The following is a 22,907-nucleotide window of genomic DNA, read 5'->3' on the forward strand; positions in this document are numbered from 1 at the left end:
ATTTCTTTCCAGTTTCAGGGCATGTATATCCCTGTGATGTATATAATCCGCACGTTATTTTAAAGTTTGGATTTTGAACTGGTTTTGGACTATTTACAAAGGGAGTGTAATGAATAACCTATTACGATTAAGGTTTTTAAAATAAAAAGCTACATGAGAGGATTCCTGAAGTGCCAATGAGAATTTGTTTGCAAAGGGAGAATTTTGAGTAGGCAGGGTAAACATGGAAGAGTGTTAGTTGCTTTCAGTTAGAAATATCATGGACTTTCTTTTTAGATTAGCTTAGTAAATTCACCCATAATGTGGAAAGCTTTTGTTCAGTTCACAGGAGTCCTACTTAAAGCTAAACCTATAGATGTAAAAGAGATAGAATTTTGTGGACTATTATTGGGATGTTGGGCTAATAGATGGAAATATTGTATTTTAACCATATTTTGAAATTTTTCAAATTGTGTGTTGTCTGGAAATGGTTTGGCTTAGTTTTTGCATAATAAACTCGTTTTATTGTTGCAAATCAGCATTTTGTGCTTGTGTTTCAGTGAAAGGCCACCTTAATTAAAAAAGAAGTCAAAATATGATCTATTAAGCATGATTTCAGTATCAGATCGGACTTGAGCAACAACAAACATTAATTAGGATCATAACATCATCATGAAAAGTACCAGGTCATCTAAAGCAATATTTAGTCAAAATCATCAACAACTCAGTATTGCTTATTAATTGTAAGTATGCAAATATCTATCACTAAAATTTTTTGCAGATTTCTCTCACTCCTGTGAAAGACACTCCAAGCTTCTGGAGGACTCAATTATTCTGCTTTTGAGACCGATCACAGTTTCTGTGCACAGCTAAGATGCTACTGTAGACAGGTTCACTTTTTATACCTCTTGAGGCAAAAGTCTCTTGGGACTAAATATTTGTGATAAAAGGTTGAATTCAAACTTGTAGGCACTGCCACAGCAGACATTATTGTGACTGATGTTGCAGCCTAGACACCTCAGTATCCTAACACGTTTACTGGATTGGGGTTATCATGGAGGGGATATGTTAGGCTCCTCATATTGTCACATCACTCTTCCAATTTCAAACAATTTGTGACAGTTGATGTTTACAATCTATGTTGACATGTCACAGATGCTGAAATGAAGCAGGTGATATAATTGAGAAAACTGACGCCTCACTATAGATATTAAAGCTGGATATTGCACAACAAAAAAAAAGTTGAAAGATGTGTTGCTGGAAAAGCGCAGCAGGTCAGGCAGCATCCAAGCAGCAGGAGTATCGACGTTTCGGGCATAAGCCCTTCTTCAGGAATGAAGGAGTGGCAAACTTAGTCTATGCATCAACTTAAAGGGATCAAAGCTACAATTCCAGATACACCTGCACTTCCTACAATCTAAGAGCCGTCAGTATCATTTCACATAAACAAATAAAAATACATACAAATTAGGAGCTGGAGTAGGCCATTCAGCTCAATCAAACTTGCTCCACCATACAATAAAATCATGACTGGTTGGATTGTAACCTCAAATTCTTGATGGGCCTATCCTTGATAACCTTTCAAACCAGGAATCTATCTACCTCTGCCTTAAAAAGTATTCAAGGACTCTGATTCCACCATCTTTTCAGGGACAAAGTTTCAAAGATTCCCAACCCTATGAGAGAAAGAAATGTATGCCTTGTTCATTTTAAAACAGGTGACTCTGATTTTTAAACAATCACCCCCTGTTCTGGGTTCTCCCATAACAGAAAACCTCCTCTTCACATCTGTCTTTTCATGCTCCAGCAAGATAAGTCTACTTGTCCAACCATTTCTCATTAGACAATTCCCTCATTAGTTTGTAAACCTTTCCTGAATGGTCTTGAATGCATGTATATTCTTAAATAACATGACCAATATTGTACAGTACTCCACATGTGGTATCACCAATACTGTGGGTAACTCAAATGTAACCTCCCTACTTTTGTATTCAATTACCCTTTCAATGAATCATAATTCATTGAAACTTAAGATTACTTACAGTGTGGAAACAGGCCCTTCGGCCCAACAAGTCCACACCGACCTACCAAAGCACACCCACCCAGACCCATCCCCCTACATTTACCCCTTCACCTAGCACTATGGGCAATTTAGCATGGCCAATTCACCTGAACTGCACAATTCACCTGCTCTGGGAGGAAACCAGAGCACCGGGAGGAAAGCCACGCAGACACAGGGAGAACGTGCAAACTCCACACAGTCAGTCGCCTGAGGTTGGAATTGAACCCGGGTTTCTGGCGCTGTGAGGCAGCAGTGCTAACCACTGTGCCACCATGCCGCCCACGGTAATCTATTATCTTTCCTAATAACATTTCTACTTGCATACTAAGACGATTTGAATTTCATGCACAAAGAGTCCCAGAGCCCTCTGATCTCAGAGCTTTGCAATCTCTCACCATTTAGATGATATGCTTTTCTATTCAGCCTGATAAAAATGTACAAATTAACATTTTCCCATAGTATACTACTTTTAACACATAATCTCTCTAAGCCTCTTTATATCATCTTCAAGACTTACTTTCCGACTTATCTTTGTGTTTGCATTAGATTTGGCAACCATATTTTCATCAAAGTCATTTATATAAAATGTAAACAGTCAAGGTCCCAGTATCCATTGCTGTGGCCGACCACTCGTTGTATCTTACCAACCTGAAAAAGACCTGTTTTTGTATACAGTCTGTTCTCGTGCAATCTTGCGTTATAAGAAAATCATGCAATAGTTGTGCCTTTTAAACTAATGGGGCCAGAATTGCGCTATAACCAATACAGGTCAGGAAAATTTGCACTCTATAAATAACAGTCTAAATTCTTCAATTGTGTTAAAGCCAATTTGCATTGAAGAAGCACACATTATAGCAGCATACAGTCAGTTCTGCTTTGGGTTAGACAGCCAATCTTTTATTCATGCCAATATACTACCCCAACACCATAAACTCTTATTTTCCCACAATAAACCTTGATGTGGTACTTTATCAAAAGCATTCTGGAAATCTAACTACAGTATATCCACTGGTTCTCCTTATCCACAGCATATGATTCTGCTTCAAAGAATATCACTGATTGGGCAGACATGATTTCTCTTTCACAAAACCATCTTGATTCTACCTGATCGCTTTGAACTTATCCCAGTGCCTCCCGATAACTTTTTAAAATAACTTTTCCTGATGACAGATATCACACTAAAATGATTCCTCAGTGCCCTTATTTGCCTCTTTCCCTTTCTGAACAAAGGGGTTACATTTGCTAATGGAAACCACCCTAAATCAGTAGACTTATGGAAAATTAAAATCAATAGATTAACTGTCTCATAAGCCACCTCTTTTGTGATCCCAGGATGAAGTTCACTTGGATCTCGCTGCTTTTCAGCATTAGTTTCCAATAATTTAACCAGTATCACTTCTCTGGTGGTTGTGGTTTTCCTGAAGTCCTCCCACATTTCCATTTCCTGATTTATCATTGCTTCTAGAGTGTTGCTTGTAACTTCTGATATTAAATGCCTACTCAATTCATCTGTCATGACCCAACGATCCTCAAAATTTGATATGGGACATCTTTTCAGAGATTTCTAGAATAAAAAAACGTTGATATCGCTCAGCTATTGTTACTCATGCAGGGTCATTTCAGCACCACAGAATTTCCACTGGACTAAGTTTGGCACTTTGCGTGATCTGCAAGATCATTTCCTCAGTCTTTTCATACACTGAGGGGCTGCTCAACTAACCTCATGACAATGACACTGGAAAAAACATAGTGGTGTACAATCAACCACAATAAACAATGCTCTGTCTCTGGACTCAAGGCAAATTTAAAAGGATAACTGCACATTTGCAACTCCTGGTCTTTACTTTCTCGTGGCAACTTTTTAAGTTATACTATTGGCAAGAATACTCACTTCAAGATGGTTCAGATGGAGCCTGTCCTTTTGCTCAGATCCCATTTTCAATGAGACTGATGCCAAGCTGCAAGAACTAGAACTCATTTCTCCCACACCAGGCTTTTGGGCCACCTAATCCTTCCTAATTTGATTTGTGCTGTGCAAATATGAAGATGGCTTAGGTAATAGTGCAGAGATTATGTCCTTTGTGGATTTGTTTCTTAATTTGGTGCCTAGCTCCTCATAATGACCATGCAGAATCTCTACCATGTCCTGCCTTTATCATTGATCCATGCTTGGACCATAATGACTAGATCTTGCCATTATACTGCAAATACCCCTCCAGCTCTTTGCAGATGTCCTGAACCTTGGCACCAGGCAGGAAGCATAAGTGCCTGGATTCACGCCTTGTGGAGCAGAGAATAGTGTCAATTCTCCTCACTATATTGCCACCTATTACCACTACATTTCTTCTTACTTCCCCATCTTGAATGGTTTCTTCTACCATGGTACCATGGTCAGATAGCTCATCCACGCAGTAGCCCTCATGCTTATCCAGGGAAGCTGAAAGATTGTTGAAGATAGAAAAAAGCTGAGGATCCTGTGCTCCTGTCCTCTGGGTTCCCTTATCTGTCTTATTCAGAGACACACACTTCTGTTCCTGATCCATAACACCAGATGATGTAAGAGTGGAATTAAGCCATTCGGCCCACCAAATTTGTTCCACCATTTGACCATGGCCGATATGCTTCTCAGCCCCATTCTCCTGCTTTCTCCCTGTAGCAATTAGTTCTAGTCTCTGGTTGAAGAAATTCCTCCTCATCACAGTTCTAAAAGGGTCTTCCCTTCACTGAGGAGGTGCCCCCGGGTTCAAGTTTCTCTGACTAGTAGAAACATCTTCATGCCCGGCTGAAAATGGGTAGGAAAAGGAAAAGCAATAGGACACCTCTTTTGCTTCCTACCACTAACTCCCTTAGCCACTTAACATATCTGAATGGGTCAATTGATATATTGGCAATAGAATGCAAAAGTTATGACGTACCCCTAGGGCAGGGGTGACTTCAAAACCAGGGTTCTGACTCACAGCTAGGTAGAGTACCACTGACATAGGGCTCTTTTCCAATGACACTGCATGGGGCTCAAAGCCACAGCTCTTAGATCATAAGTCTTGTATTCTATCAACTAAGCTGCCAGACATGAGTTGGAGCCCAATGCTGGGTTGAAAGCAATTGATCCAGTAGATTAATAATATTATGCTTTATGATTGAGCTAGCCAGTACCAACAGGCAGGAATACTAACTATTATACTAACAAGGAGCTTCTACACTCTCAATTGTCAATTGCAGTCCTAAATTGCAATAAATTGTCTAGTTCATGCCATCTCCTAAAACAAATGGCCTATCGGACTCATTTACCATGACTCCAGTTGGGGTTCTTGTGATGCAGTGATAGCACCGGCGCCATAAGGTCTGGGTTCAAGTCTCACCTTTTCCAGAGATGTGATACAATACTTCTGAACACAGTGATTAAAAAAGGCTTTAGCTGCTTCACTGGAACCCCTGGTCAAAGCCTGTTTAAATCTGGCAACCAAAGAATTTAAACTGAACATTTCAGTTCAATGCCGACTACACTAGAAACAAAATTACATCATACAAAATAAATATTTAGAGTTTTTCACCTAACAACCTCAAGCCTCTAACCCAGTATTATTGAAAGAATCAAACAAGATTGAATAGTCTAAAACCATTTTACTATACAATAATCAAGCAAAGCAAACATTACAGAATACATTTTAAAGCTTAGAAAATATTTTAGGTGATTACTTACAACTTGCATTAGAAAGCACAAAATACAACCACAGATACTTCAGGCTAAAGTTCTCGAATTAACCTTACCTCTTCCACTATGATTCCCCTAGAAATTCTTTGGCTACTCATTAGGTTCTTGAAGGTTATCCACGTTCCTGGGATTAACTCCAAAACCTTTTACACAGCGGCTTGTAGGACTTTTCAGCTCTTCTGAATCCCACTTGCAATCCCTGTCCAGTGAATTTAATCAGAAAATTAGAAACAACTTTGATTTCTAACAACTCCATTCTCCTGATCCACAGCTTCTGGCAAATTCTTTTCCCTGTTGAAATGCAGTCATCTTTATAATGTAGATGGACATCTCAGCTAATTTGTAGACAGAAGCTAATTTGTGCACAAAGTCTTACAAACATTAATGAGGTAAATAGCCAATGAAATGGTTTTTGTGATGATGGTTGAAAGATAAATATTGGCCAAGACTTTTCACCAACAGTTCTGCTGAGAATGAATATCAACTGTATCTCTCCTTAGAACAGAGATGAGAGTTAATTCAGTGGAGACATTTGCATTCGATTCTAGTTTTCTTGCTACAGAAAACATGTTGTTAAACTTGAATGAGTTCAGAAAAAAATTACAAGGAGGATGCCAGGTTGAGGAGTTTGAGCTATAGGCTGGGGCTGTTTTCCATGGAGCATCAGAGGCTTAGGGGTGACGTTAGAGAAGGTTGATAAAGTGACGAGGACATGGATAGGATTAAGGTGTTTTTTTCTCCCAGAGTAGGGGAAATCAAAATCTTGAGGACATAGATTCAAAGTGAAAGGGGAAAGATTTAAGGAGCCACTTTTTCACGTGGATTTCACATGGAATGAAGTGCCAGAGAAATTACAACATTTAAAAAGGCATCTGGATGGGAACATGAATCGGAAGGGTTTAGAGGGATATGTGCCAAACGCTGGCAAATGGGACTAGATTACTTGAGAATATCGCGTTGGCATGGATGAGTTGGACCAAAGGGTCTGATTCCGTGCTGAACATCTCTGACTCTATAAAATCATAAACTGAATAAAGTGAGACTGTTTCTAATGGCAAAAAGGGTCAATAAACAGAAGGTGGTGCTATGTTTGCGCATGGGTGGCTCAGGAGAGGCAGCATGCAGTATTCATTAATATTCTTGGTGCTTTTAGAAAGAGGTGGTCACTGCAGGGGTGCTTATTGTCTTTTCTTCTCCAACTCTTATTTTCTCCCTCGTCTTTGCTGTCACTGCATTACCTTTAACACGTTCTGCAGGCTAACTGATTAATTGGAAACACTGATGACTTGATGTTGGTGGAGGCAAAAACAAGTGTGTATATTAGCATTTCTGGATATAAGATACATTCAACAGAAGACAGATTAGAAAAGTAGATGAGGTGAGCACTCTAAAAAGATGTGGCCAGTTGTTGCGATTCGGCATGTACTGTCTGAAAGAGTTGGATGAAATAGGTTCAAATAAAACATTCAAAATCAAAAATTTAATAAATATTGAAAGGAATAAAAACTAATTGTATCACACTTTCAAAGAGACAGCACAGGTACAATGGGCTGAAATATCTCATTTCCACAGTAAAATTTATTAAATTCTTACATCCTTTGTTCATGCAAATAATTGAAAACTCTTTCTCATAAGGATGAGCAGATATGGAATTGAAACACTTAAATTACACAGTTTGTTGCATAAGGTAAATGGTTTTGAAGGGGTTAATGCTTGTATTACATTGCCCCATTTATTTGGCATAGCCGAGCTATGGCAGGAGGATGAACAGCCAGTCATAGATTCATAGAATCCCTACAGTGTGAAAGTAGGTCATTTGGCCCATCGAATACATACTGCCCCTCCAAAGACCTTTCCACCCAGACCTATGGAAAATAAAAAACATGAAAGCATGGGAAGGGTTAAAGCATGGAGACCACTGGCAATCTGTGGTCTGTAGAAGGCAGGATGGGATAAGAATAGTGGAATGCTCTTACATCAATTAGCAGAGTAAGGTTAAAGCTGAAAGGTCACTATGGCGAGATGAGATAACAGTTAGTAGAGGTAGTTTTCTGTTAAGTGTTATGACAGGATTGGGGCCATAAATATTTGGGACATGCCATTAAAATATCTAATTAATACTTAGAGAGTCAGCTTAAGACAGGAGACGATTGCAATAGATGGAATAGTGAAATATCTATCGTGACAGGTTAGTCTGGATTGGAAGAGCACCGCAGCAGAGGTAATAATAAATATCTAATCATGACATTAGGAAAATATTAAGTAGGGTCTGGAATGAAAGACCATTGTTGCAATGAGTTAGCAATAAATTAGATTACTTACAGTGTGGAAACAGGCCCTTCGGCCCAACAAGTCCACACTGACCCGCCGAAGCGCAACCCACCCATACCCCTACATTTACCCCTTACCTAACATTACGGGCAATTTAGCATGGCCAATTCACCTGACCCACACATCTTTGGACTGTGGGAGGAAACTGGAGCACCCGGAGGAAACCCACGCAGACACGGGGAGAATGTGCAAACTCCACACAGTCAGTCGCTTGGGTCGGGAATTGAACCCGGGTCTCTGGTGCTGTGAGGCAGCAGTGCTAACCACTGTGCCACCTTGCAGCCCAAAATATCTAACCATGACATTATAATAACATTAAGTAGAATGTACAACTAAAGAGATAATGGGAAATAACATCACTGGTTTATTGTGTAGCTGGAGTGAGGTATTTTGATTAATATAGTTGGACATGCTGATAAGCTAACAGAAACCCTGAGGTTCGTGGGCATTCGAGAATCTGCTTTCTCTGTGTCACGGTTTTTTGTTTGCAAATAAAAGACCTACTTCCTAAAGAACTCTCTGTGTCTCCTGGTGATTCTCTACATCTTCTCCACGACAGACCCATCTCCCCATCCCTGTTACTCTGTATTTCCCACGGATAATCCACCTAGCCTACACATCCCTGGACATTATGGGCAATTTAGCATAGCCAGTCCACCTGACCTGCACATCTTTGGACTGTGAAAAGAAACCAGAGCACCCATGCCGACACAGAGAGAACGTACAAACACCACACAGATAGTTGCCTGAGGCTAGAATCAAACCTGGACGGTAGGAGTGGTAACCGTGGAGACACTGTGCCAGGTCGATCCAAATAACCTTCATTTGTTCAAATAAGGGCAGGCATAATCATTCAAATAAAGTACAGCATAATCACTGACAGAATGGTAAAATAAAAGAACTGGAGGTCGGAAACAAAAACAAAAATTGCTGTTGAAACTCTAGGTCTGGCAGCATCCATGGGAAGAAAGCTGAGCGCCGATGTTTTGTATGCAAAAATGATCCCAGGCTTCCAGTTGCCTGCCACTTCAACACACCTTGTTTCTGGCCAACATTTCTGTTACAGCATTCCAGTGAGCCTCAGAACAAGCTTGAAGAACATCTCATTTTCTGTCTGGGGATCCTAGGACTCAACATAAAGTTCAATAAGTTTAGAGGTTTCTTACCCACCAAACATCGAGTCCTTTTAAAAATTCAATTGTAGGCATTGCAGGCTGGCCAGCATTTATTACGCACCCCTTAGTTGCCCTGGAGAAGGTCCACATGCAAGTGTTTGTGGCAAGTCCAGTTGTGTTTCAGGGCAATGGTGACTCCCAGGATGTTGATAGTAGGTGAATTACTGATGGTAGCATCATTGAATGATAGAGCAGGGGGTTAGATAGTCTCCTATTGGAGACTGTCAGTTATTGCCTGACATTTGTGTGGCATGCAAGTTACTTAAACAGTGTCAGTCCAAGCCTGGATATCGTCCAGGTCTTGGTGCTTTCGGCAATGGACGACTTCAATTTCAGAGGAGTTGCAAATGGTGCTGAACATTGAGCAATTATCAGCAAACATTCCCACTTTCTGACCTTATGATGGACGGGTTATGAAGCAGCATTGATGAAGCTGATGAAGATGGTTGAGTGAGGACGTTACCCTGAAGAATTCAATTAAAATGGAATCACTTCAAATGTTTCTTAATTTCACTCAGATGCCATCTTGGTTTCTTCATCTCATCATTTCCTAACAGTCCTGAAGAGTCACTGGACTTGAGATATTAACACTTTCTTCACATAAACGCTGCCAGACCTTCTGTGTTTCTCCAGCAATTCTTGTTTCTGTTTTACAATCACTGTTAGTCTGTCCTCTCTCTTACAGCGCAAGGTGGCTCATAAAATCACATGCCTCGATAACCCTATCTCTGTACTTCCTTGAAATGATGGTGCACCACATAATGAGTTCAAAAGTAGCAAGACCCATGACATCTGGCACTACACGGTCTATCATCCAGGATGATGGCAATGCCTTATGCTCTTCCCAGTTCTTTCCTTACTCTCATCCTAAGAAGTGTCACAAAGTGGAAGCTGTAGGTAGGACCATCACAGAACTCCCATTTTTCTCGTGCTCCTTCCTTCCAGATGTACAAGAATGGAACATGGATAACCTCACCGCAGCCAAGGGCAAGGAGAAGAGCAGCTTCATGTCATTTATTTCCCACCCCTAAATGCAGAGAGGGGAGATAAGAGTCAACCACATTGCTGTGGGTCTGGAGTCACATGTAGGCCAGACCAGGTAAGGATGGCACTTTCCTTCTCTAAAAGAAGATAAGTGAACCAGATGGGTTTTTCTGTCAATTATTTCATGGTCATCACTGAACTCTTATTTACAGACATTTATGGAATTCAAATTCCACCATCTGTTGTGGCAGGATTTGAACCCAGGTCCCCAGAAAATTACCTGGGTCACTGGATTAACAGTCCAGCGTTAATACTACCACATCATTGCCTCCTTACAAAATGGGTGACTCTCTGGTGTGCGCCTCGTCTGGTTTTTGCTTCATTGCTCTGATACAAAGGAATTATGGCTGTACAAGTAACAATCGTAGTAGGACATTTTCAAACCAGAGTGGGTGAGAAATGGGCAGTACCTCCATGAAACTTGCCCAACTATAGGCCAATACCTGCACTGCCATTGACAGCTTGTCTATCCAGAACATAAATTTGAACTGAAGTGGTCACTGAAAGGTAAGCTCTAAAAAGAGAGAGATGCACGTAGACTGTATGGCATTCAGACTTCAAGAAAAAAAAAGTCAACTGCAAGAGGTCCTCAAAGCTTTGAGCAACACAATGATAATGCAATGGAGGTTAGTGTTCTGAATGCAATGGTTCATAAATAGTTAATTTTCATGTTACATTGGCTTCAGTAGAATAGGTGGAGCCAATTCAAAGCTGAGCTTTCAGAACCATCTACTAGCTCCATAATGTCCTCATGATTGTGCCTTTGTATTTATTGCGATCATATAACAAACCTATTTTTGTTATCTAAGAACAGTGCATCTTCTGTAGATCCTCTTACTGGTTCTTTGCCAGTTGTACCAAAGACAAAAGAAGCAATGGTGGCAGCGATCTAGCTCAAACAATCCTTATCAAGGACCACATCTGGAAGAGGTAGCAAATACAACTGGGGACAAGAAATGATCATCCAGGACAATTCTACATGGTTGCAATGGTACAGATCCAAACCCCACCATGGAAAAGAAGAAATCCAGACCTGGAAGAATAAAAATCTAGTGAGTGTCTCTCTTTAAGAGCATTATCACTTTAAGAAGGTACAGTTAATCAGTAGTTGAAGCACAATTATAACATAACCAGAGAAACAAAAGAGACCAGCATGACATCCAAAGACAGAATGTCAAAGACAGAAGCTAGTGTGCTCTTAGTCTGGTTTTCGCTTCATTGCTCGAACACAAAGGAATTACGGCTGTAGAAGTAACAATTGTAGGATATTTTCAATGAGCAGAGTGTAACCTTGAAATGAAAGAAAAGCCAACTAAGTTTAGAAATGGGCAGAGGTCTTCAAAGAATCCTTATAGAGTGGAAACAGGCCCTTCTTCCCATTGATTCCCAATGAAGAGCATCCCACCCTGAGCCACCCCCTTACCCTTTCCCTGTAACCCCACATTCCCATGATTAATCCATATGATTTACACATCCCTGGACACAATGGGGAATTTAGTATGGACAAACCACTTAATCGGCAAATCTTTGGACTGTGGGAGGAAACCAGAGCATCCGGAAGAAACCCAGCTAACACAGGGACAAATTGCAAACTTCACACAGTTGCCCAAAGATAGCATTAAACCCAGGTCCCTGGAGCGGTGAGGCAGCAATGCTAACCATTGAGTCTTAGTGGAGGAGGCTCTGTAAGAAGTAATTGAAGGCTTTAGGATGTAAAATGAAGAAATCTAAAAGGGAAAAGAGAAAGAATAACTTTATGAAAAATGGTGTGCAAAAGGGGAAGTCAAAGGAATGTAAAATGTGTTTCTTCTCACATCAAGAATTGCCATCGACATTAGCCTCCGATAGGTATACCAGAAAGGAACAATGAAAGGACCAGAAAACTAATTTAGACCTTGGCTATAGAAACAAGAAGGCTTTAGAATTCATTGATAATGAAGAGGAATGGTCAGGAAATGTTAGAGACTTAAAAAGACCAGGATACAATAAGAAGTGATTTCCTTTGGCTATATGCAAAACACATATTTCAAAGCTTATGTAAATGAAACTCTTTGCTAGATTAATGTGTGTAGGTTGGGAAAATGAGCATTTCACCAGCAGAGAATTTTCACCAACCTCATTTTTTGGTTGCAGAACGTGGAATAACCCCAGAGGAAGCCACGAGCTATCATTTTGATTAGTAATAAAAGAAGAGTACAACTTGGAAAATATAGGAAAATCCAGTTAGCAGTGCAGAGACACCATATTACAAAGAAACATTTTTTAAAAAGCTTAAAAGCAGTAAATTACTACAGAATAATAATATGATCTAAAACTTTATTGAAGACTGTTGTAGAGTCACAGTAATATTGATTGAGCAAAGACTGACAAATAAAGGGAATGCTTCAGAGTCTTACAAACTCTACAGCAATTCCATTTCAAACATCATTCATGAATAGAAGAATAAATGCTTCAGAAAAAGAAGAAAATTTGAAGCAGTCGCAACAATACACATTTAACAGAAATGGGATTAAATCAGCAAAATGAGAAGAGTTCAGACTCACCGGCAGATTGAAGGCCAGAGATTGCCAAAACAAAACACAAGGTGCAACTTCATAGAAGTGACAGCTCTTAAAATACAACAATACCCCAAAATCAAATATGACACATAGATATGGCACACAGTTCCAGAGTCATATGAAAGGAAGAGGTTGCTCATTAAAAGACCTTAATATGATTCAGAAATCTCCTTTCGAGCAGAATAATCAAGGTATTTATAGGGGAAGTTGCTAATCCAGTGATCATCTGGGATTCACAGTACTTGCGTAAGTTAAACTGGGGGTAGCATGGTGGCTCCCTCACAGTACTAGAGACCTGGGTTCGATTTCTGCCTCAGGCATCTGTCTGTGGGGAGTCTGGACATTCTCCCCGTGTCTGTGTGAGTTTCCACCGGGTGCTCTGGCTACATCCCACAGCCCAAAGATGTGCACATCAGATGAATTAGCCACATTAAATTGCCAATAGTGTTAGGTGCATTAGTCAGGGGGAATTGGTTCTGGGTGGGTTACTTTTTGGGGGGTCAGTGTTGATTGGTTGGGTCAAAGGGTCTGTTTCAATACTTTAGGTAATCTAATCTTAAATGAATATTCTACTGAATTTAAGCTTGATACGAGTGTGCTGATATCATGGCTGAAGAAGCAGAGGTTACAGAGATGTGACTACATGTTATATTATTGGTGAATAAGCACCGATCGATCAACAACTACCATTGATTAGAAATGGAACTGGATTCGCCAGAGATACTGTGGTGACAGGAACAGGTCAGAGGTTAGGAAGTCTACAGTGAGAACTCACCTCTTGACTCCACCATCTATAGGGCACACATCAAGAGTGCAATGCAACATTCCCCATTTTGCCTGGAGGAGTGTAGCTCCAACTCTCCAGAAACTTGAAACTATGTATTACAAAGCAGGCCACAAAATCAGCACCATCAGTTAGCTCAGTAGGTTTGCCAAACAGAATGGTGCCAACAGCATGGGTTCAATTCCTGTACTGGCTTAGATTACGATGAAGGACTCTTCCACCCCCAATTTTTCCTCTTGCCTGAGGCATGGCAACTCTCAGGTTAAACCACCACAAGCTGTGAGCAGACAAACCTGTACACTAGAGATTCATTTAAGAGTGAGTTTTGTTTGATGTCAATTTACAATTATTGTTGTGCAACAAATCTCTGCAGAGTTTCTTTGGATTGTTGGATATACCTGGATTGACATTTTAAGTCGATGACTTCAATCTGGAGGCTGCAAGAATTGGATCTGACATTAATAGGGACTATGATTCAGATGGGAGGCTATGTACCTAACTGTGACTACGAGGCTGTCCATGTAACACAGGCATAGGGTTCTTCACTGTTCCTTCTTGCAGTTTAGTTTCAGAACAGTCCTATTTTGCACATAGGCTGAAAATGGAAGAACAAAATACTCAAATAGTTGCAGAACCTCAGTTACATGTACTTATTATAAATCTGCCAATTTAAGACAAGCACTCTGATAATCAAGATGTATTAAATTTAAAGCCATGCTGAACAGAATCTCAGTGAGCAAACGGCATGAGAGAATCTCACACCAAATTCAGAAGGTGACCATCAATTTAGCAGTGCTCCATATGGCATGTGGGAAGTTGAAAATCTATCCCATCATTTTTGTTCATTCAATAACTTCAGCTTATAAGTAATTTCCTGTTATATTTTCTTTCTGCTTAATAAAATAAGATGTACATTTTCACACTGTGGCACAAGGTCAATTAAGGAAATTCTTCTTAGATGATGAAAGCACTTGAGGCATTAGTCAGTAGGAAAGAATAAATGTGCGTATCAAGATACTTTGTTGTAACAGGTCTCCAATCAGGTCTTCTCTGTGGCGTCCAAAATTAAAATTGCAATCCAAGCAGATAATACTTAATTGTAGTAATAAAAAAACGATTAAGTACAAACATTGTTATCTATGTGTTGAAATTACTTGAATGCTATATTTAATTATTTAATGCATTTATCTAAAAAGGTCTTTGTTAGCAATTTCAAAGTAATTAGGTTAACTGCAGTGCCAAAATGGTTCACAAACTTCTGCAAAATTTGTCAAAGTCAAAAGTTAGAACTTAATGATTTCCAGTCCAAGATATCTGCACTACTCAATAGGCATAATATTACTCAAAGATCAGCATTAAATCTCTAGGTATGCCAGTCTCATACAAAATCAGAACTAGAAGGTAATTACATGGGGATTCACAGAGTATGGGTAGAATATTCCCAGTCTCAAAACAATTTGGGCATTGATGAAAGTGTTTGGAAAATAGGATGAAATCAGCACTAAAGAGATGGTTGATGTTGAGAGCAGAAGTCCAATTCTTCAATAAGTGTTGAACAGTGAGGCAAGAGTCCCTCACTAGTGAATAGCAAAATGCATTATTGTTTCACCGCACCTCATTGATACCCAGTCTCCAATTCTCAATGACCAAATAGAAACCAGATGATCATATTTCTGATATGACAACTAAATTGGTATTTGGTGACTCTGGTTCACTGCTTGTTCTTTCTGGTTTCCATTTTGGATGGCAGCATTTACATTTCAGGGAACAAACCCAAGGTGAAGTGACCACTAGCTCCTCCAACAATCGGCAGTGGCATCAGACACACTAACAGCAACCTTACATCTTCGATCTATTTCCAGCATGTTTTCAACTCCATGTTGCAGTTTGGAGCACATTTCTTCTTTTTTTAAATATTCATGCATGGGATGAGGGCAGCACGGGCTAGGCCAGCATTTATTGTCCATCCAAAGGGCAGTTAAGAGTCAACCACATTCCTGTGGGTCTGGAGTCACATGACCAGGTAAAGAGAGTAGTTTCCTTCCCTCAAAGGCATTAGTGAACTAGATGGGCTTTTCCGACAATGGATTCATGGTCATCATTAAATTCTTAATTTCAGATTGTTATTGAATTCAATAAAATTTAACCTTAATTGAGATTCAAGATTTTTATTGCGTTCAAATCCTGCTATGCCCAAATGTCCCCAGAACATTACTGGGGTCTCTGGATTAATAGTCTAGTGATAATACCACCAGACCATCATCTCCAGTGCTACTTTAAGGTAATCAAGGGTTATGGGATAAAGACAAGTAAGTGGAGTTGAGGATTATCAAATCAGCCACAATCTCATTGAACAGGGGAGCAGGCTTGATAGGCCAAATGGCCTACTTCTGTTCTTATGTCTCAAATGTTTTAAAAGACTAAATAAGAGCGGTTTGCAGGTAGATCAGCTGATCCATCAGAACCAGCAGATGTCACTCAAATCTGAGAAACAGACTGAAAAGTAGCATGAAGCAGATAAAGTATTTAACCTATTCCAGTTTCAAAATTCACCTGAGAATAAACCACCTAGATATCAGATTATAATATACATTTCAACTTGCTACAAACCCTTTGCTTTGCTGAGTTAATTGTAAAGGTGCCCATCATTAACTGCATTTAGTGTGCGCGTAATCGTGCACGAGAGACTGAATGTGTGCCGTTGTATTAATTCAGGGTAAATGTGAGAGAATAATTAATGTTTTTATTTTTAAATAGCTTCCTGCCTGATTACTTGTTTGGATTGGATTGCACATTACAGGGGTAAGAAAAGTCATTTTTTTTCTGATTATGGGCAGTAAGAGAGTACACCTGTCACATCTCCATCGCCCCTCCCCAAGTCCCTCCTCCCTACCTTTTATCTTAGTCTGCTGGACACACTTTCCTCATTCCTGATGAAGGGCTTTTGCCCGAAACGTCAATTCTCCTGTTCCTTAGATGCTGCCTGACCTGCTGCGCTTTAACCAGCAACACATTTTCAGCGAGAGTACAGAAATTCCATCCATGACAGAAGGCTTGGAGTTAATGGAGAATTAGTATTTTGCAAAATATGAATCTCCCTAGTTCCATTGACATCACATTTGAGCTCTTTATCATTACTTCTGAATTAGAATGTGGTGAACTGCCTTTTGTCTGGGCAAAGAATAAAGCATCTCGAGATACCTCTCAAAGTTGAACTGATAAAGTAGCACCGTTCTTTCATTTCTTACAATTCGTAAAAATCACAGAACGATTGACCCCTCTCTATCTGTTATAACTTCAGCCTAGGTACGGATACATCTAAACAAACTAAAAACTACGCATTCCCCTTAATTATGTTAAGTTGCCAGCCATTCATGTCATCCTTGTTCCGATACGCAGTGATTTCACCCAAGACAACCCTTTGATCAAACACTTAATGATGTGCGACATAGGTTCCAAAATAAACACATTGATAACAAGCTGAATATTGTGACCCTCTAGTGGCACAGCAGTAGTGTCTCCACCCCTGAACCAGGAGGTACAGGTTTAAATCCCACTTGCTCCAGTTGTGTGCAATAATATCTCTGAACAGGTTGATTAGCAAAATAGGCATCTGGTGTACTGTGTGAAACAAGCTGCATTCTCAAATTGGTATCTTTGGCACATCAGACTACGAAGTATAATATGTGAAGCTTGTAGAATTAATAGTAATCAATTTGTTTTTTAGATTACTTACAGTGTGGAAATAGGCCCTTCGGCCCAACAAGTCCACACCGACCCTCCAAAGCGCGATCCACCCAGACCCATTCCCCTTCATCTAACACTACGGGTAATTTAGCATGGTCAAATCACCTAACCTGCACATTTTTTGGATTGTGGGAGGAAACCGGAGCACCCGGAGGAAACACAGGGAGACACGGGGAGAATGTGCAAACTCCACACAGAGAGTCGCCTGAGGCGGGAATTGAACCTGGGTCTCTGGTGCTGTGCGGCAGCAGTGCTAACCACCATGCCACCCACGGTGGTCTTTAAGAAAGAATTCAATAAGCATATCTATCATAGAAAAAAAATACTGTTCGTGACCAAAGTACAAATTATGTATATATAAAGAGAACCCCATTGGATCTCACCTACCACCCCACCAACCTCCATATACAGTGTATCATCCGCCACTCCAAACGGACCCCACCACTAGGGATATATTTCCCTCCCTCCCCTATCAGCATTCCGCAAAGACCACTCCCTTCGTGACTCCCTCGTCAGGTCCACACCCCCCACCAACCCAACCTCCACTCCCGGCACCTTCCCCTGCAACTGCAGGAAATGCAAAACTTGCGCCCACACTTCCTCCCTTACCTCTCTCCAAGGCCCCAAGGGATTCTTCCATATCCGCCACAAATTCACCCGCACCTCCACACACATCATCTATTGCACCTCTGGGACGCCCGGACCAACCAACCCAACCACCCCGTGGCTCAACACTTTAACTCTCCCTCCCACTCCACCAAGGACATGCAGGTCCTTGGACTCCTCCATCGCCAGAACATAACAACACGACGGTTGGAGGAAGAGCGCCTCATCTTCCGCCTGGGAACCCTCCAACCACAAGGGATGAACTCAGATTTCTCCAGTTTCCTCATTTCCCCTCCCCCCACCTTGTCTCAGTCGATTCCCTCAACTCAGCACCGCCTTCCTAACCTGCAATTTACTTCCTGATCTCTCCGCCTCCACCCCACTCCGGCCTATCACCCTCACCTTGACCTCCTTCCACCTATCACATCTCCATCGCCCCCCCCCCCAAGTCCCTCCTCCCTACCTTTTATCTTAGCCTGCTGGACACACTTTCCTCATTCCTGATGAAGGGCTTGTGCCCGAAACGTCGAATTTCCTGTTCCTTGGATGCTGCCTGACCTGCTGCGCTTTAACCAGCAACACATGTTCGGCTATATATAAAGTTGCCCAAGGGTCAGGCATGGATCCATGTCTGATGATGGTCCACCCTGTTATGCACAGCATAAGTTATTCCCTTGATTTGCAGTTAAGAAAATGTAGATTTTCTGCTATCAGCACAATTTATTTATTTTTTGCCAATTTGTTAGTGTACAGTTAGCTGCCACGAGGTTTGACTGCTCCTCATTTTGCACAGATCATTCGCTTGATAATGTTCATATATGCCTCTGTAGCATTGCCATCTCAAACGGTGCAAGCTGAATAGTCAATACAGAAACTATGGTCACTGTATCCAAATAAAAGGGATTAACACTTTAAAAAAAATGAAGTATGAAATAAAGGAAAATATTCAACTTCATTAAGTTACATTATGAATTTTAAGTCAGTAACACGAATAGCAAAGGAGAATGACTGTAAGACCTAAAACACATGAACAGATTACAGGATAATACAAGTATGACAAAGCAATATACTGACCAGGAAATTTCACAATTTGATCTAAGCTGTGCAAAATTAACCATATCCTAGGCAGACCAGGAATCATATATTATAATTGATTTCATGCTCCCTGGTTTTGGGACAATAATAAAGTTGTCAAGATTTCCATTTCTGACCTCTTGTCCAACTGCTGCAAAGTGTAGTGATGAAAATGATTACGGGTGGCATTTTTTCTATTGATAATTTTAGCAGAGAAGAATCTAGTATGAGAATTAAGATTTCCCATTGAGTTTTTTTTTAAAAAGTATTATTGGCAGAAAGATTTTCATCCTTGAAGTATTGTCAGTAGTAATTACATATCTAACATTACACATTTTAAAATATCCCTTTTGAAGAGCACTGTAATCATTCATTTGCTGCACCGTAATTAGAACAGATGTGCTATTATACACTAATATCATCCCCTTCCTGCAAGGCTAATCTTAAGCAAGCCCCTGCAAAGTCTCCCCTTTAACAGATGTCTAATTACTTCTTCAACTGCCAGCAGCTAAAGTCAATAGTTAATTTTCATGCCATATATTTCTGTTATCTTCTAAATTCTTAAGTTTCTTTCAGCATAAAATTATTTAATCCAGAGAACTAGAACTTGCTTCTGCACTATCAAACTTATCAGATTCATAATTTTGTTCAGCACCATTAGCCAGTCTTCTGTTCTTCCATTTAATGTTGAATAATTTTTGCTTAAAGTTTAGAAAGCTGTTAGGGCCTGCAGTTATAATTAAGTTATTAGTGTATGAGATGATTTCCTTGATTTGGTCCCACATATCCTTAGGAAAAAAGAACACAAGTCTTTCTTACTACGAGCAATAAGTGAGCACATACATTGTGATGGGAGGCTTGCAGTTAATTGAAAATTAGTATGTATCAAACTGTGAATCTCTCCAGTTCTACTCTTCTTTTGCTCTTCTTTCCATCATCTCTGAACCAGAATGTGTGCCTTACATAGATAGGAAAACAATGAATCTCTTTAGCTGTTCTTCAACATTAACATCAATAACTTAGATGGAATACTTCATATATGTAATGTTAAAGCTACTTGCACTAATGCAAGTAATACCAAAAGACAGACTGATATGTCCAAGTACAAATGAAGTGGTCAAATTGTTCTCTTTCTCATGTGTTATAAATATTGAACTGGGTATGAAGATCTATCACGTCTTTAAAGGAACATAGTTATAAACAGTTTTGAATTTTCTAACTTGCATTTTATTGTATTGGTGAGAAACTTCAAGATGAGGGCAGCATGGTGGCTCAGTGGTTAGCACTGCTGCCTCACAGTACCAGGGTCCCAGGTTTGATTCCAGCCTTGGGTGACTGTCTGTGTGGAGTTTGCACACTACCCCTGTGTCTGTGTGGGTTTCCTCCCACAGTCCAAAGATGTACATGTTAGGTGAATTGGCCATGCTAAATTGCCCATTGTGCTGGGTGCATTAGTCAGAGGGAAATGGGTCTGGGTGGGTTACTCTTTGGAGGGACGGTGTGAATTGGTTGGGCTGAAGGGCCTGTTTCTGCACTGTAGGGAATCTAACCATTAACCATTAATTTTGGATGGATTTACAGGAATACCTTGAAACTAATTCTGAAATATTTGTTGTTCTATATATTTCCCCTACATATTCAGACACTTTGAAAAAAATTTTGGATTCAATTCTAGATATACATTCTCATGATTATCTCCGTTTAATGTAAGTAAAGACAATTGTAAAATGCTCATTTGAATTACAGTATCTCCTACTCATACTAATTCCAATATGAATGCATAGCGTGAGTTACAAATGTTTCAACTTAATATATTTTGATATTATAATGTCAACTATATCAACAACAAATATTGTGGATCAAGTCCAAAGGCTAAGTTATATCATCCATGTTATATTATCTGTGCATATAAAGATTATGTAACTAGTTGAACAGGTGGACACAAAGGCAAGGTGGTTTTAACTCTGGGCTAGTAACCTAGGAAAGTGCAGCCATGATCCATGATGCTCTGAAGGCAAAATGTCTTCAAATGTCACTGTTGATAAATTAAACTAGCCTGTAGAGATTGCAAATCCTTCGCAGTCCAAGAGGATCTGTAAAACAATGACCTTATTTGGTTGCTGTAAATTAAACTTCTTGTGAGCTGGGAGCAGAGTGCATTTTTCACATGTTCAGCATGGAGCGAACTGGCAGTCTACGCTCTCAGAAAGCAATATGCATGGAGGAATGTGAGGGGCAGCATTTTAATTAAATGTATACTCGGGTAAAATTGTTGGTAGTGGGACTAGTATTTGGCTACTTTGCTAGAGATTTGGTCTCCTAAATGGTTGAAAATGTGTAGCTGGAAAAGCGCAGCAGGTCAGGCAGCATCCAAACAGCAGGGGAATCGACGTTTCAGGCATAAGCCCTTCTTCAGGAATGTGCCCGAAACGTCGATTCCCCTGCTCTTTGGATGTTGCCTGACCTGCTGCGCTTTTCCAGCAACACATTTTCAGCTCTGATCTCCAGCATCTGCAGTCCTCAATGGTTTCCAACGACAGGGCCAGCCTCTGAGGAGCTTCAGCAGAATTACTGGGAGAGCTGGGCACTGTGGAGGAAAGCAGGAATCCTGTACAAGTCAGATTAAAAAGATTTCAAAAAATCATAAATTCACAAGCAGAGGGTCAGAAGTGAAATCTCTCCCAGGATGATGCGTGAACTTGCATCAGGAAACTGATCTAACCCAATTTCCTGCGGGTATGGGCCATGAATCCCAGCCAAATTCTTAGGATCAGGTAAAATTCAGATCAATTTCTAAGGAGCATGGTCGCAAAATAGGAATTCAGGCTTTCAGGAGTTAAATTAGGAAACATCTTTTCACGCAAAGGATGGTAGCAATAGACAATAAATCAATTGTCACAGTGAAAACAGAAATGTATTTTAACTAATGGTATTAAGTGATATGGAGTAATGATGAGTACGCAGAGTTCAACTGCAGATCAACCATGATCCTACTGAATGTTGAAACAGACTTTGATCGGATAAATGACCCAATTCTTTTCCTATGTTCCAAAGTTCCAATGTAACAGCACAAAATAATCATTAAATCTGTAACTAAATAAATTACATTCTCAAAACTGTTAGTCAAACACTTTACATGCAGCATATTCATGAGTAATACACAGAAATATAATTTAAACTGGGCAATAATTAATCTCTTTGGAAAAAGGTTCTTCATCCAAAAAAGTGTAAGAACGACAGAATGAGATAAATCAGTAATAAAAATAGTATCAGTAATGAGGATTAAATGACCAGATTATTGCAAAATCCCTCTTGTTGGCTAATATCTAATTCAGCGGAGGTTTACTAAATTAATACCTGGAATGAGAAAATTGTTTTACGACAAGTGGTTAAACAGCCAGTGTCTGCATCTGCTAGAGTTTAGAAAACTATGAGGTGGTGTGGTTGTAATGTGTGAAGATCCTGAGGTGTTTTGATGAGGTGGATATTAAAAAGATATCTTTTCTTGTAAAACTAAGTGTCATTATTGAAAAATAAAGAGGTTGTCCATTTGTGATAGATATGAGGATTGATCCAGTGTCTTTGGAAGTCTTTTCCACAAAAAAAAATGAGCAGACTTGGAATATCCTTAAGGCAGACATATCTTGACAAGCAAGAGAAGAAAAAAAGTTTTTGGAATATTCAGGGGTAATGTGCAGGAATCTCAAATCAGCATGACTTTATGAAATGTGGAAACAAGCAACAGTCTCCTGCCTCCAGATTGAATATTTGTATATCAGATAGAGAAATCTGGCATCCTTGTTGAGTTGGTGCATTTGATTCCAAACTCAATGTG

At 40.0% G+C, this 22,907-nt stretch overlaps 1 protein-coding gene across 1 annotated transcript in view; it reads right to left on the reverse strand.

Annotated features, from left to right (window-relative positions):
- The window catches only part of kcnv1 (potassium voltage-gated channel modifier subfamily V member 1), a 49,785-nt gene that overhangs the window by 15,522 nt on the left and 11,356 nt on the right, over window positions 1–22,907 (reverse strand). Inside the window, exon 2 of the mRNA XM_060824174.1 lies at window positions 5,810–5,952. The gene's annotated coding sequence lies outside the window, so the exon portion shown is untranslated. The remainder of the gene's footprint in view (window positions 1–5,809; window positions 5,953–22,907) is intronic.

The sequence above is a fragment of the Hemiscyllium ocellatum genome, chromosome 4 (assembly GCF_020745735.1).
Source record: "Hemiscyllium ocellatum isolate sHemOce1 chromosome 4, sHemOce1.pat.X.cur, whole genome shotgun sequence".
NCBI classification, from domain to species: Eukaryota; Metazoa; Chordata; class Chondrichthyes; order Orectolobiformes; family Hemiscylliidae; genus Hemiscyllium; species Hemiscyllium ocellatum.